Source organism: Larus michahellis, chromosome 9, assembly GCF_964199755.1.
Source record: "Larus michahellis chromosome 9, bLarMic1.1, whole genome shotgun sequence".
NCBI lineage: Eukaryota > Metazoa > Chordata > Aves > Charadriiformes > Laridae > Larus > Larus michahellis.
The window spans coordinates 18,986,310-19,002,647 of NC_133904.1; the positions used below are offsets into that span (position 1 = coordinate 18,986,310).

The window sequence follows — 16,338 nt, forward strand, 5'->3', positions numbered from 1 at the left end:
AAAGCTGTTACGAAGGTCATATTTGCTTTTGTTTCCTTAAGAGTTATGTATTACATGTATCTTTTGGGAGTTTTTGTTCCTGATCATTCACATGGGAATGTATATGACCTTTTAACTCTTAATAAGAGTTTATGCTACATCATATGTACATTCTCCATCCTCCTCCTCTCTTACTTACCTGAATTGAGTGAACTTAGTCATCTATTCATAGGCCTTTAAAAGGCTCCAGACCTCACATACAATATACTGTGTTCTTTCATGAATTATTCAATGCCAGCGTTCTTCCATCATCCATCTCTGGCTGGCTCTATTTCTTGCCTTCTATTGAGGTCTTGACTTACGAGCAGAATCTCCTGTTATTCTTTTCTCGATTGTCACACTTTATTACAATTAATATTAATTATATGGATTCTTGTCCAATATGTAGCTTTCTGGGCATAAAAGATTGTCATGTTGTAATGTTCAGGTTTTTTCTCTGCAAACTTCCATGTAATAAAGCATTCTCCTGTCAGGAGCTGTCAGCACCACATATATCTACTTGATAATAACCGTGCAGTAATAGAGTTAGCTAAAGAAGTTGTGTGCAAGCCGACATGAATTCCCATAGAGAAGCCAATCTTGTAGCTGATCCATGATTTCCTATGGCTGACACGCAGTTAAACACAAAGTGTTGCAAACAGCCTGCTTGATGAAACGAGTAACCTGTTACAGCCTTGAAAGAAATGCTGGCCTAGGATGTTAAACTTCTATTGGAGGCTTAGGTATAATAAGTAGATTCTGACAAATACTGTTCACACAAATGTTTGCAGAATGAGAGTGTTCCATGAATATTAATGAAAACACATTCTCCTGAGCATTCGCAATCCACACAGTAAGTGTAGGAGTCCCTGACCCTTCAAGTGCCTTGTCCATGTTAGAGACAAATCTGGTGTGATTTTAAGCTATTTTATCCCATGGCTGAAAAAAGTAGGAACACTATTTTAGCTATACAGGTCAAAATCCACAGCAGACCCAACAATAATTATAGGAAGCAGTGGAGAGAAAACCTAGAGTTGTTAGAAGACAAGCAACAATTAGATATTCTGAACATTCTCATATAATATCACAATATCATTGACTTCAAAGGTGGCCATCAGTTATGGGTTACAAGCAGATTAGCAATAAAACACCGGACTATCTCTTAAGCCTGATTAAAGGGTCACAACTTGGACTGAAAACAATGAAGAAAAAAACAGTCTAGAATCAATTGGTCAATGTGCAGTAATGGCAGATACAAAAGAAACCCACCATGCCGTACGGCAAGGAAAAGGTAACACGGAGTGGTGCAGTGTGATGATAGGAAATAGCATCAAAATTCAAAAATGCATCATGTTGTGTGGGAGACATTCAGGGAAGTGAAGGTAACAACAAAAAGGGACCGAAAGATGAAGATTCAACTTGGCATGCAGCTGTGAATTAGAAGCAAAGTATGATTAAAATAATTCAAGCTGGACACATGGTGAGCATAACTAGAGAAGAACAAGCATTCCTGCCCCACCTGGTAAGTACAGAGTAATCCTTTCCTCTCAGGTAGGACCCAAAATTAAATATGAGAAATCAGAGAGCATCACAGCCCAATGATGTCTATTGGCATGGTACTGGCAAGCAGCCAAGGAGAAAAATAAAATCTGTGTTTTCTCAAACTATTTCTAACTACTATAATGAAGCATTCATTCCTTGCTGCAGCAATATTTGCAGTAAAAGGAGTAATACAGCTAGAGAGCACTAGTTGAAAAGCATACTAGTGAGCACATGTAGTTATCAGGACAAATGGAGATCAAGTATAGATGTGCTGGGTTTTACCAGCTGACCTAAACATGCAATACCCTAAGGGGAAAAAGTAAAGCCGAGGACATGATATTGACAGTCTGTTGCAGTTGTCATCCTGCCAGCCAAAGGAGCCACCGGATACACAGCAACGATTCCACTTCCCAACAAAGCTAACATGGAAGGCTGCAGAGTATCAGTGGTCTGTGACAAATGCTCAGTTATCCCATCAGGCATTTGTATCAACAGCACCTTCTCTGCTTGAAGGTCAGCACATGTTGTTTTTGCTGCTTTGGAATTGTCTATAGTCCCGATTTTCTTTTTCCTCTTGCTAATAATACCTATAAATTGTGTGCTGTTGTTTATGTTTCCTGTTTACTTCAGAGACACAAATATTTTAAGAATTGAGGCAGTGAAGGCATCTAATGTAGGAAGGAAAATATTAGAACATACAGAAAAAGAAAAAAAAAGTCAAGTTCTAGACCATAATACTAGTTACAACTTGACTGCCAATGGCTACATTGTAAGATCAGCCAAGACCTGCATTTTTCCCTAATGGGATCAGAAAAATACTGGTTTTGTGTCTAAATGTGTGTGCATAAAGTCCCATTTGGATAATAGAACCGTTCATCTTATCCTTAACTTAAAAACGGCTCAAAGAAAAAATTTAATCCAGAGTGGCTGGCAATTTCCACAATTTTTTTTCACATCATGTGATTGAAACAGATTACCAGTAACAAAGCATGAACAAACTCATTAATGGGTTTTTCTACATCAAATAACCCCTTTCTAGGCACGATACGCACCGCAGAAGTCCTGCAGGTTCTAATGTGCTTCATGATAGTAGAGAGCAAAGCAAAATGTGTTCTTTTAAATTTGTGCTGACTAGACAGCTTATTTCCATCACAAAACTAGAATAGCAGAATGGCCTTGGAAGAAATTTAAAAACAATTTCTTAATATGTAAAAAAAATTTTACTAACTTTGGCATATAGTTGCACCTGCACGATGTATTGCCTCGGTAGTCAGGTTTGTCAACTGAAGTTAGTAAGGGACCATAACTATGAGTCTGAAAGCTTGTTTTCTGCTGGAGAAATTACACTTCCAGTACCCTCCAGTAACCTCTCAGGGCACAAGCAGAAAGGTCAGCATAGAGAGAGATTACCCTTCACAAGAGGAAAATGTTTGCCTCTCTCCAAGGATGAGTTTTTTTTGTTTGCAATCACACCAAAGTGCCTATCCATGGGGACGGGAGGGGAGTGTCTAACAGCAGCAAGGAAAGTGATAATAGATTAAAAATAAAGACATTAAAATATATTAGCGTGCCTATGGCATAACATTATGGACACTCCTCAGCACATTTATCAGACTGATCAGTCCCCAAAGTTGTATAGTACTTAATTCTTTTGAAAGATTTTTTTTTTTAAAAAGCATTGTCCCAGGGTAACTGGATATCTTCCAAATTTATTTCCTGTGATTCACAAAGTAGTTCTGTTACAAATACCAGAAATCAGGACTCAGCATGCAAATGAACTATTGCAAAGCAAACTGGGGCATGAACTTACAGCACATGGGCCTCTCCAGCATAACTGGAGAACGTACCTCGTGCAGGCCCTCCCCCAGCAGGAAACCTGTGACACCAGGGTAAGAACCCGCACTCGGGCAAGTGCCGCAGAGGAGCTGATGCACTGTAACACACACCCGGCTTTCTCTCTCAATGTTTTATGCGCCCATGTCCATCAGAGCACCCTGTCACCTAGTGCAATGAGACACCCTAACAACCAGCCTGAGCTTCCTTTTGAGGTAAAAATTCACCACTGAAACCCTATGCCTTGCAACAACTTACAAAAAACACATGCAGGTTTTGACATTTCTGGGCTTTTGATCAGTCAAAGCAGTTATCTGCTTTAAATTAATTTTCAGTAGTTACAAGAATTTTCCAGGTAAGAGACATTATGCAAATATTTAATGTCATTTAGTCACACCTCAAAAATAATATTGTTAAGCAAACTTGAGCACAGGTGTGGACTGTATCCTGATCCAGACCTCCCCGAATACACTTAAAACCAGAACTGTGTTCCATGGGCACTGGATGGTTACTGTGATTATGTTGATATCAGTACAGTAATTAAATACTGGATATCTTTGAAACCCAGTCTGTGGTGTCTTGTCTCGAGTCACTTCTGACACTCTGACACTTCTGACACTGACACTGTGCTGTTTAAAAGTTTCCCACAAACATGTTAACTTATCCATTAAAGTATAAGTTACCTTACCCTGCTTCTTTCTAGATGCAGGAGGCTACTTGCATCACTTCCAAAACGTTCTTCTCTCCCTCCTGGACTGAGCAGTGCCCAACAGAGCTAACATTTCCATCAAGACCACCTTATCAACAGCTGCTAGAAAAGGTATTGCTTCCCACCTCACCAAAAATCTGGCTGTAACAGACAGAAAGCCCCATCTGGTGCTGCCTTTGCCATACTCATGTCAAACAAGAGGACTGCAGTCCAACAGCAAACTGCCACCAGTTTACACTGGCCAGTAGAGCTCATGGTCATCACCACAGCACCAGGTACATGGCGTAAGGACTGTGTGAAGAATGTGATGTTGTCAGGAATACATCTGTGCTAAGTAAATCCAGTCCCAGCACACAGTCTGCCAGGAAGGCTGAAGCCAGCGACAGAGCCAGCACCAGCTCAGAATGGCAGAGGGACACCCTGCGCCTGGACCCCCAACACCCACAACAGTGCCCTGGAGAAGGGGGCACGTCTGCCTCAAACTGCATTTGTCCAAACCAAGCCATTGCCACTCAAAGTCTCCCGGTCCCCTTAAGAGGACAGTTTTTCCTTTAAATTAATGCAACTGGACACAGCTATGCCTCTAGAGCCTGCCAAATTTACTCTGAATACAAGTAGGATGATATTCCCTTCTGCCATTTCATTCGTGCTGATACACTTTAGGTTGTGCATCCATAGAAGAATCTCATCATAAAACTCTCTAAATTCATTTCTCAAGACACACAGAAAGCAGCTGAGGGAAGGGAATTGTGTGTTTCAATGCATCTAATTTAAAAACAAATGTACATGCACCAACAGAAAATGTTTACAAGGGAAACATGCACAAAACATGACCTGACATATTTATCACCTTCTTGTATTGATGGGTGGGCATCCACTCACCTTTCCTTAACAGCTTTTGCCAGGCAATAAGGAATGAAGCAAATGGCAGATTTTATTTTTTTTAATAACTTTTTACCAGACTGTTATGATAGTGAACATGATCATGTCTGTTCCCTATTCTGGGCTAATAAATCTTATTCAAGACTTTAAAGTTACACTGATACATACTCCCTCACCATTAGCCTGGCTTGAAACAACTAGCTTTCAGGCAATAAAGGTACCAACACACAACAAATATTGAGAGAATTGGACCGGTCTAGTTTACCCCCCATGCAAGTCCCACCTGCTGAACAAGATCTGCCTCCTCGTACTAGAGCCTGAGAAAGCAAGGCACTTAAAGCAGGACCCTTATACTACATTTGTCCAAGTAGTTTCAGATGCACTTAAGCAGTATAAAGCATAAGGCAGTTATGCTTTCATCAGATCCAAGTGTGAGATTTATTTTTTAGTTCATATTCTAAATTTGGCACAACTTGCTACTTTATGTCAATAAAATACATCATCTTTTTGTATTGATGTTTGCTTAATTTGCAAATTCAGTAGATACACATGACACTCAAGGCATAATGAATCATGCATTTTTATAATGAATCCAATGGTGAATGTAAAAATCACTCTTTGATCTTTCTTCTAACAGCCCAGTTATTCCTGGATTTATACATAGTAAGTGTTTACGGATTACTTTCAATTAAACAACCTGTTTTACTTTCTATTTTGTTATAAAAGTAAACCCTTTTTAGACTACAATGAAATAACGCATGGCTCACTACTACTTGAGTAGGTGGAAGTTTAAGCTCCTGATCCTTGATTTGCGTTACTGTTGCCAAAAGACTGCCCCAAACCCAGCAAACCATCCTCATTAGGACTGGGCAAAGAGGACCAGCGCATGAAAGTTAAAACAAGCACAAAACTACAAGCATTTTGCCATTTCTCTGCTCATTCTGCCCCACTAACAGTATCAGAACAAAAAAAACGACAACTTGGTAACTTGCACCATTCCACAAAGTTCAGCAAAAGAAAATCTATTCCATGCTGCTGTTACCAGTCATAGACCTGAGTTGAAGCATCACAGGATGCAGACAAACGTGGAGACCAAGGAAGAGAATAAGCTACAGCAATGGTTTGTGGCAGCTTACACCTTTAACATACTCCGATAACTCACTTGTTTCCTTTTTGTTGTACAAGTGCCCTTTCGAGCCTGCTCTGCAGCCATGAGAGCTTTACAGTTCCCTAAAAGGTCTCTCGCACCCCCATCTAGGGCTGAAAGCCTCACTGCCGAATTTTCCTAACCCCTATCTAGGGCTGAAAGCCTTACTGCCAAATTTTTCTAATCTCTCACTCCAGTTGTTTTGTCTTCCCTGTTGTGTCACTTCTTGCTCAATCACCTATGATGCTGCTGCTGTTCCTCTGCGAGGTTGTGAGGAACAGAGAAAGAAAGGCTGGAAGAAGTTGGAATGATGAATCAAAGCAGCACTGCTCCAGCTCCTCCATAACGTTATGGGCAGATAGTTTTGAAGCAGTTTTCCTTCTTTCTTGAAAAAATGTGCCTTGGTACCCATTTCCTCTGGCAGTTTTCTCAGAAATTCATGTGAGCCATTCTGGAGAAGGCAATTTATATTTGCAAGGACAGATGAAAGATATTACTGGATTTCAAACGTGGATTGCAAATTTATGTTCTGGTGAACTGTAAGTGCCATTTGTTCCACAAATAAACACCCACTGATTGCAGAAAGCAATAGGGCTCTTTCATACCTGCTATTATGTTGCTACAATTGCTTGAACAGGGATACAAGCACAACTCATATTTCTCTGAAGCTATTTAATTAAAATATAATGCATCCTCTAGATCTTAGCATGGAATTAATTCAGTAAACCATTTACTAGCAGAAAAATATTGGACACCATATTGTCATCTGTGCAACACCTACACAGTGAGATCTGCTTTGTTCTGGGCACTCAGAAGAGAGGACAAGATGCCTAGGCTGTGATTTAATTAAGTTTCCATTTTATTAACTCACTACATCTGGGAAATGTCAACAATAGCTTTGGTCAGCATGACGCTGACCAAAGATCCCATCAGCTGTGGAGAACTGCTGTTTCTCACTCACATTCACTACTGTGCATTCCCTACAAGTTACTCGGACCCTGCCAGAGTGACATGTTGTGAGCTAGTTAAGTAGATGGACAAGGGTGCTCTCTCCAGACGTGACAATTTTTACAGTGTGTCTCACCCTGAAACAGCCTTGGGTTACCTGTTTGTAAGCAAGGGATCACACATGAAACAAGCATCTCCACTGCCAATGTAGGTGTACTCCAGACAGGCAAAATTCTCCGCTATTAATCTAGAAGCTAGAAGGAAAAGTGTCTTTGCAGTGCTAAAGTCAGGAACTCCTTATTAAAGGGGTGATGGAAAAGTCAGAGGAGTGGGTCCCTTCCCTCCCTCATGCAGCATACCAACATCCAGGCTGTTCCACACCCTTTACAGTACCAGGCTATATATCAAAGAGGGAAACCCGAAAGGAATTTTCCTTTCCCCACATTCAAGCACGGTCCTCTACCTGGGCACTGCAGAAGTCACACTGAAAATGAACTCCCAAGTCCTCACCCCAAAGAAGTTTAATTGCTTTAGATGCACTTACTGCCCAGTAACTGCCCAACCTAACTCAAAGATAATATAGAAGGTAAGATGCTTACAAAACATGAATGTATGTGCATATACATAAATCCCATATCTTAAGCTATGTCTGAAATCATTAGAGGTAAATAATGCATGTAGGTGTTCAAAGCAAGCAACCTCAGCTTTTCAGTTCCAGCTACCAAAAGCTGTGAGTTTATACTCCAGTCTACTATAATGAAATACTTATAAAAAAAGATTTCTAGAAAAAATAAAGCTTAGGAGTAGTTATCTTCTAATTGGAGTAATGACTACAAATGATTAAAAAATTTCTGCATAACTGCTAAAGGTAAGGCATGCAGTAAATCTCCAGTCCAAATGGCATCTTGTTATGTGGAACTTCAAATCAAGTGGAACAAACAATGGTTAGAGGCATGTTATGTTCCGCATAATGCTCTTTTGTATCTATTGTTTAGCTTATATACAGATCCATCTTGAATCTAGTTAACTAGTAATTAAGGCTCTGCAAAATTCAGTTTTGTTGGAGATACTGCTGCAATACACACCAATTCATTTCACATGCTTTTGCAGAGGTCTTATTTTGCTTATTTGCCATTACTTGGAAATAGACATCTTGTATTGCAATTCGAATTTACAAAATACATTAGCTTTACTTCTTGTGGCTGGTATAAGAGACTTGCCCTTGAAAAACAGAATCATTTTGATGCCTGGAACGGGCTATTTCACAAGATATTCATTTCATTCTTTTCCTAGAAAATTCATGTACCAGCACTGCTGCAAAAGTGTCCATTAACATAGGTCCCTTTGTGAATTAACTTGAAAAGCTTTTTGAATTCTGAGTAGAATTTTAGTATGAATACTTTGCATAGCATACGCTAATTTTGCAATTAGGACTAAGTATTTCTTTGTTTCCTTTAACTAGTTTCAAGGACACTAAATATCTACTGAAACAGTATATCGTTTTTCCTAAGAGTTACCTAGTTAATGTCCTACTTTATGACACTCCTTGTATTTTTGGGATTCCAACACATTAGTTAATATCAAAATGCAGTTTGAGTGCCTTGTATCTGAAGTAAAATCTGTTGAAAAAATTAAGTGTAAAAAGCCCCAAATTCAGATTGACATTTTTCTCTCTTGTAAGAGCTGAGTAAAGCAAGCAATTTACAAAACATTCTTTACTGCTGGTCTTTGCAGTTCAAGTAGCCAAAGTGAAAATAAAGAACTCTGGAAAGCACCTTTCTCACTCCAGTTTAGAAAACAACTAGGCAATGAAATCTGAAAACCTTGCACCTTTACCCAGTATGTTAACTTTTAAAAAGCTTTTGAATGTATCTGGCTTAAGCTTGTTTTGATGTACCAGGTTATGCCAACATAATCAAGAACACACCGACAGTGTCAGCAGCTTCTGTTATCTAGTCTCACTGCAAGGCTGATACAGTAGAAACATCTCCCAGTCTTCCCACTGTGAACACCAATAACATATCAAACGATCACCAGAAATAGATCTCCCAATCAAGGTTTGTTTACAAAATAAATGCATTTGATGCACCCCACACAATCCCGTTAATTTCCATGCAGTATCTTCTATAGCTAAAACTCATCCTTCAGCTTTTCCCATCTGGTCTGCGCATTGATTCTAACTTTCTCAGCACTCGCCCATTTATTCCAGCATCTCCCCAGAACTAATATACCACTTCCCCAAAACTTTAGTATACCATTAAATACTTAATATCATTCACAATCATATTTTCAGCCATCACATTTGCACATTCAAGTGAAACACAAGCCAGAAGCTACTAAACCCGGTCAGATCACAGAGTTATGAAAACAGCATCTCTCCCTGTGCTTGCAGACAAACCTGGGATAGAGGAAGAAGAAAGGCAGCACACTAGAAGCTCTCATTACCACCGCCAGTCTCCTTCCTTCATCCCTCTTCTCTCCAGAAGTTCCCCACATCTGGCTGCTACACTGAGAACATACCACACAATTTGAGATAACAGAGATAAGAGACAAGATTGGCCAAAAGCTACAGGCTAGGGCAAGGTGTTATGCGAGTCTCTTGACAGACTCCTCATCCTTTATGCAAAGGTAGGCTGAACCCTGCCTGAAGGGGAGGGCAGGTGCTGTGCCAGCCCAATAAACAGGACTGCACGTCCCGAGAGCTGCAGAGAGGCAACTGTCTGAACAGGCTGCCGTGATCAGAACAGTATGTACCTGCCCGGGGAAGCTGACTCACTCCAAGGTTTCTGCGCAGGTTGAATAAAGGAGCAGAAGACAACAGGAGAAGCTTGGTAGCACTGTCTGGGTTTTGGGGGAGAAGCGTGACATATGACACGAGGTCTGGAGTAGCTATCAAACTGGATAATCTGCTGACAACCCATCCAGGAGCTCCGTGGGAATGATTGTCCTCAAGCTGCAACTACTTGAAAAAAAAAAAAAGTGTTTTGAATACAGAGTTGGTCTACTTGAGTCATCCTACATTCTATAGGCAGAGCTAACCCTACCCATGATTTTTTGGCTTAGCCTAGTCTGAAATACTGGAGCTGCATCTATTGTGCAGAGACCTCTCCTACCAGGCCATCAGATGTCCCCGAAGTCCTAAGGTAGAGTTGGAGAGTATCAGCCTGTACGCTCGCGTCAAACCTGTCTTTGCAATCGAAGTCTGAAGCAACAAAGCACAAAATGATGTTAACCTTTGAGAATAAAAGGTCACATGCCTCCAGCCAAGCTTTGTATGATTTTCCTTCTCAAGTAACAGCTGGCCTGCCATTGTCCTACAGCCAGCCTGGCCTACAGACAATCACAGGACAAAAATTAAGGAAATACTCTCCCTGCAGCAGGTCAATATAGGCAACACACAACTACTATTGCAAATATTGTCTTCCATTTTCCTCCATTTTTACTGGATTTTCTCTGCTCTAGTTGAGAGTTGAGCACATCTAATCTAATCTTCAAAAGACACTGGTATCTTGTTTCTGTATGGCTGAATATCAGCCATCAGTAGCAGAGAATCTCAAAGTAACTTTAAGTAATTTCACAGATGTGCTCCATAGGAATAAAAGTACAAAGATTCCTGCCATACCCAACCTGACAGTGTAAGAAAGTTCACCGGAAATCGCTGTTTCCACCTGGCCATCCCAAGTTCCATGCTTAATAGAATTAAGGACAGCTGACAAATCTAATTAAGCCATCATGGGCATCTTATCCTCATCTTTTACTAAGTCAAAGGAAACTACCACTTACTTTATATTACGGTAGTATGGACAGAAAATAGTACAAAGTCAGTAAACACATTAGTCCCTGCATGGAGAAACAGTCCCTCCCCCCAGAGGAACTAATTGCCTAATTAGAAGATCCTGTTCTTTTTACTGCTCCTCAATCATAGTGCAAGAAAAAGGCTATTTGAACTTGAATATAAGCTTCATGTGTTTATGTATTGCTATGCAGGTTATTTATACATTATGCAGCTCAAAATCTAGCCAAGGTTATTTAAGCTCATGCTCCTTTGAGATTAGATGTAAGGGAATTAAAGGTGTTTTGTAATTTAAATTCTTCTCTCCCATAAGTATTATATATGCACCTGTCACAGAATAACTGGCCTCATTAAGGAAAATTTAGTCCAGGGGGGACAGTGTACATGTGGCCTCCTACCTCTGGGCCAAGCAAATGACCTGTGCCACCAAGGGAAGCTGGATTGGCTACGGAAGAGGAAGATCACAAAGCACCATCAAGGAGCAAGGGTGAACAGAAACAGAGGGGTGAAAGACTTGCACAGGGATTCTAGGGGGACAATGATGACAACAGAACAAGCCATGAGGAATTCAGGAATAAAAAAGTATCTGAGAGACAGGAGCTTCCTCCTCATCCCTTCTAAAAGCACCAAAGGTCATAAAGAGGTGAAGGAACCAAGTACCTATATATTAATCCTCAAGCAAAATGAAACCCTGCAGTGCAGACACTCTAGTACCTTATATGGCTTCAACAAAGTCTGCTCATAGTTTAATTGAAAATAAATATTGGCTAATGAATATGAGATCAAACATGACCTGAGGCTGGTTATCAGTCATTCTGGTATGTAGATAAAACAGTGCAGGACTGTGATTGACCAGAAAGGAGCAACAAGAGCAAGTCTGGCAGCATTTTAGCCTACCTTAAAGTTGTAAGCCATCCTGCACAAATATTATGTCTTTCTATTTTACCAGATGGCTGCTATCATAAAAGGAGTCTTTGGTCCCTGTCACAACTTTTCATCACTGTGTACAAAATACAGCAAATATTTGCATCTTTTAGCATCAGTTACAGAGAATTTGCCATCGTCTCTGGTGTGTACGGTAACATTGTATGATAACATGATCGGACTGATGAATAATGCTTTATGCCCAAGAAGATCTACCAACAATTTTTCTATATCGTGTCTCATTCAGATTACAAGGTAAGCTCTTTCACTCAGATAGCATTTGCTCTTCGCTCTTATGTCATTCTGAAAGATACGTGTATTTTATTTGATTCATCTTGCCTTGAACTGGAAAAGAGGATTCATTAGGGTCACAGCAATGAAGCTGGCTGTGACACAGACAGATGACTACACAGCCCCAAGTTCTATGCTGTCTTGACCAGGTGAAGAGGTGTTGGTGCACTGGGAACAGTATTACCTGCTGACCAAACACTGCCACTCTGCTGCAGCCACACTTGCAAAAAAACCCAACCCCTTCCCAAGTTAACAATATGGATATTAATCCTAAAACTACATTAAAAATGTATATCTACATTGTTGCAAGCCTGCAGTTTATTTTCTTCCTGTGTACAGAATTGCATGCCAATAATGTGAACCAGATAGCATCACACCCACTGCTACAGCTCTGCAGAAGTAGGTGGTGTTGGTGATAATGGATGGCAGAATCACACTAAACATTGTAATCATGCTCCCAGAATTGCAGTACCTGAGAAGTGCAGTTAACACCAAGAATATCTTGCCAAGAAGATGCCAGGAAATTTAACAAGTACGGAACTTCAGAACTTTACTTTTTCAAAAGCGGAGTACTGAATCCTCACAGAACCACTGGCAGGGCATATTTTATAACTGCCAGAATTTTTCATTAAACAGGTAAAAATTAAAGTGTAGAACTAACAGCTGCTAGAACACTGACGTGCCCAAGATGAGGCTAGTTTCTGGTATTAAGAATACATCACTCATCTCATACAGTACAACTAGTAAGCACTGACTGAAATTCACCTGTTTACACATACTATTACCACATAAAACTCAATCATCAGCTTGCATTTAAGCAATTAAAAGCTTCTGTTTAAACTTTGAATTTGGCAGAATTAACAGAAATCTTAAGCAGTCCGCATTAATATAAAATTAAAACAGCCTACAACACTCAGAAGTCCTCCAACTGTTCCTCGTGACTAATTTCCAAATCTTGCACTTGCTGCTCACATCCAAAAGGACAGAAAGCAGAAGGTTTAGAAATAAAGACAAAAGTAATTCCTTCTGTATCATTTACCTTCTCCTAGCAGGAAGCCCAGGGAACTGGGAAGTTCAGCTTGCTGCAGGGTTACCTAACCTGGCTGATGAAAACTCCTCAGTTATTCATAAGCCTGTAGATTCATGTATCTGCATATGCCAAATTCTGGAAAAGATGCTTCAAGGTTGTCCATCCGTCCTAATTATCACCTGTCACCACAAACACACAGTGCTTTTTACTGTTACTGATGGACAAGGTTACTACCATCCAGGCAAGCACGATTTGAGTCACTCCTCATTTAAACTTGTGCTGGAATAGAGAACCAAATGCTGCTCCACTGTGGCGGCAGACCAGAGATGGGAACAGACACCACATCCTTGCAGTGTGTCCTAATGCAGTACCTGGTCAGGTTTTCCAGAAGAGCAAGCTTTGCAGGATGTAGGGATTTTCTGCAATATAGTCTTGCCAAAATAGCTCAGCGATGCTGAATGTTCTGTCAAGCACTGTCCTAAGTCCAGATTAGACCCTGTTGGCACACACTAAGCATTAAGACATTTCCTCAAGAAACAATCTGAAAGACAAAGTTATTAAATATCTGTTTCTAATCCACCTATTAAGCAAGGTCCTTATCTATTAAGAAAGGAAACAAAACTCTTCTGTGACTACTTACCAAACCCTTTCACCTCATCTCAGTTCTGCACATGGAAGAGTCCTTTAGACAAGTGTGAGACCTGCAAATATGCTCCATGCTTGTCATCCCCCTCCTTCACTCTTCAGTGCTCAAGCTTGGACAGACCCTTGCTCTGTATTCCCTTCTAAATTTTTATTGTCTTTGCAATTCAAACATTGAAGCCAAGTTTAAGGCCCAAGCAAAGAACACCACCTTCTCTCCGGTGCTCACTGGATTCTTGTCAAAAATTATTTTGTAGTTCTGTCTCATATCTACTCACATTCCTACTTAGGCCCTCCTACTGGGAGCATATCGTGCTGTCTTCCTAAGGTTAAGTGTTGAAAATACATATTCTTTTGGATTGCCTTTTAAAACTGCTTTGTCTGAAAATCAGTAGAAATAGATATTATAGTAACAAAGGAAAGTGTTGCAACAGCAGGAATTAAATATATCAAGAAATTCAATGCATCTGTTCACCTTACAGCTCGGTGGCCTGAACATCGTCTGCAACTGCACGGAGAAAGGCTATTTTACAGTCAAGTATTTAAGTAAACAGACATTCTTGATCTAGCGAATTAAATACAGAAAACTGAGAGGCAGAGGTTGCACACAGAGGTACCATGATTGCCTTTTCCATCAGATGTGGCACTCGCACCCTCAGCCAGCTGGGCCGAAGGCACTGCGGGAGGCAGCCACAGGGGCTGCTCCCACACCAGCCACAGAGGGGAACAGGAGCCCCTTGCCCAGCGCTGGCGGCCGTCTGTGAGACGGCAGAGTGGGCACACACCGCTGCTTTGTGGCTCCTATAGTACACTGTAGCATCCAATTACACTACAGCAGAAGTAGAATATCCTAAGTATGCAATGCAGCCTAAATCCTTTGAAACAGTAATGCTGATATTTTCACAGAATCGCTTGGGTTGGAAGGGACCTTAAAGATCATCCAGTTCCAATGCCCCTGCCCTGGGCAGGGACACCTCCCCCTAGACCAGGCTGCTCAAAGCCCCATCCAGCCTGGCCTTGAACCCCTCCAGGGATGGGGCAGCCACAATTTCCCTGGATGATCTGTTCCAGTGCCTTACGACCCTCACAGTAAAGAATTTTTTCCTGCTATCCAATCTAAATCTACCCTCTTTCAGTTTGAGGCCATTATCCCGTGTCCTGTCATTACGCTCCCTGATAAATTGTCCCTGCCCATCCTTCCTGTAGGCCTCCTTTAAAGGTCTCCTTAGAGCCTTCTCCAGGCTGAACAACCCCAACTCTCTCAGCCCGTCCTCACAGCAGAGGGGGTCCATCCCTCTGATCATCTTTGTGGCCCTATATTTTATAACCTGTGAAGCAGCACATAACAGCTACAGCAACACCTCTTTCAGGATGAAGAATAAAAGAGAGCAGAAATTATTCCTGTGCAATAAGTGAAGCTCTTACTGACTCACCTGTGAGCACAGCACCAGGAGAAACAAGCTCCCTTGGTGCCAGATGAGCCTCAGAGGGGGTGCAGCTCTGGCCCTGCACCAAGGGGACAAATCCCTGGTCTTGAGGAAGCGAGGGCTGGGCTCAACCCTTGGAACTCAGAGCCATTTTTGTGGCATCACTCTCAAAAGCTCAACTAAGCTCCGTGGAAGTTGAAACTCAGATCCCAGCTTTAGGCTTCAAGCCACATTCTCACAGAAGCAGCAGAGCGTGGTGAGGGCCAGATGCTTCTTCAAGGTGTCCTGACCCAGCAGGGTCCATGGCTGGGAAGAGCTGGAGAGAGGCACAACTCCCACAGGGATCAAAGCAGAAACAAAGCCCCGGGGCTGAGCTTAAATGGTTCCTTGGGGCCACGGGTGGGACATGGGGACGCCCCAGGCAAAGCTCGTCAGGACAATTAAGGACTGTTAGGTGCCTGATGGGGAGCTACCTCCCATCCAGCATCAGCTGTGACAGTACCCTCCCACACCCAGGGAAATGGTATGCAGTGTTTCTAAAATCCCTAGTTCTCGTTTCTGCCAAACCATCTCAGAGTTTTGTTGTTGACAGACCGCAGATCGTGCACTTTCCTACGGTATTTTCATCTTGCTTAAGGGTTCACTGCCCTTCGTATTTTGGCATCATAAAGTGAAAAGACACCAAACTGAGTAGTAATTCAGTACCGGGACTCAGACTTTTGTGTGTGTCTAAGATGACTTTTTAGGCCAGTTCTTACTTTGTTTGAAGTGATTCAAGAAGGACAGGGAACTGCTGGAGAAGGGACAGCAAAGGGCTACCAAGATGATTAGGGGACTGGAACACCTCTCTTGTGAAGAAAGGCTGAGGGATTTGGGTCTCTCCAATCTGGAAAGAAGATGACTGAGGGGGGATCTTATCAACACTCATAAATACTTAAAGGATGGGTGTCAGGAGGATGGGGCCGGGCTCTTTTCAGTGGTGCCCAGTGACAGGACAAGAGGTAACGGGCACAAACTTGAGCATAGGAAGTTCCACCTAAACATGAGGAGGAACTTCTTTACTCTGAGGGTGGCAGAGCCCTGGCACAGGCTGCCCAGAGAGGCGGTGGAGTCTCCTTCCCTGGAGACATTCAAAACCTGCCTGGACGCGTT

The 16,338-nt window shown here is 41.6% G+C and overlaps 1 protein-coding gene across 1 annotated transcript in view; it reads right to left on the minus strand.

The window, feature by feature from the left end:
- The window catches only part of RORA (RAR related orphan receptor A), a 435,634-nt gene extending 420,127 nt beyond the window's left edge, over positions 1-15,507 (minus strand). Inside the window, exon 1 of the mRNA XM_074600027.1 lies at positions 15,193-15,507. The gene's annotated coding sequence lies outside the window, so the exon portion shown is untranslated. The remainder of the gene's footprint in view (positions 1-15,192) is intronic.
- Between the last annotated feature and the right edge of the window lie 831 nt (positions 15,508-16,338).